The sequence below is a fragment of the Wasmannia auropunctata genome, unplaced genomic scaffold, assembly GCF_000956235.1.
Source record: "Wasmannia auropunctata unplaced genomic scaffold, wasmannia.A_1.0 LD336076.1, whole genome shotgun sequence".
In the NCBI taxonomy this organism is placed as follows: Eukaryota; Metazoa; Arthropoda; class Insecta; order Hymenoptera; family Formicidae; genus Wasmannia; species Wasmannia auropunctata.
The window spans coordinates 5691493-5691957 of record NW_012026814.1 but is presented as its reverse complement, the minus strand read 5'-3'; positions in this window follow the sequence as shown (position 1 = coordinate 5691957).

The window sequence follows — 465 nt, the reverse complement described above, 5'->3', positions numbered from 1 at the left end:
CAAAAGTGGTGGGGGTAGGTCAAGGGTGGGGGGAATGTAGGTCGAGGAGGAAGGATGGGGAGAATGTAGGTCAAGGAGGAAGGGTAGGGGGAATGTAGGTCAAGGGGGGATTAATTAATTAATTAAACAATAATCGATTGCATCATCAATTAATTGATAACAATTAATTGATAACAATTAATTTTTATATCAATTATATTTTTCGTGGACCGCTACCGCCACGTGCGCGGTGACACCATTTTGAACGCGGTGCTGCCACCGTCGCCACCGCCGTCACGTGTGCGGATGCCGACATTTTGAACGCGCCGCTACCACGTGGACTGTGACGTCATTTTGGTGACATGTTCCGACATGTTCTCGAAGGTTCACGTTTACGTTATTATTATCATGCAAGTACAATTATTATTAATACTATTGATCTTAACTACAGGTAAAAGGTACGAAAAGAAATAAAACGTAATTTTT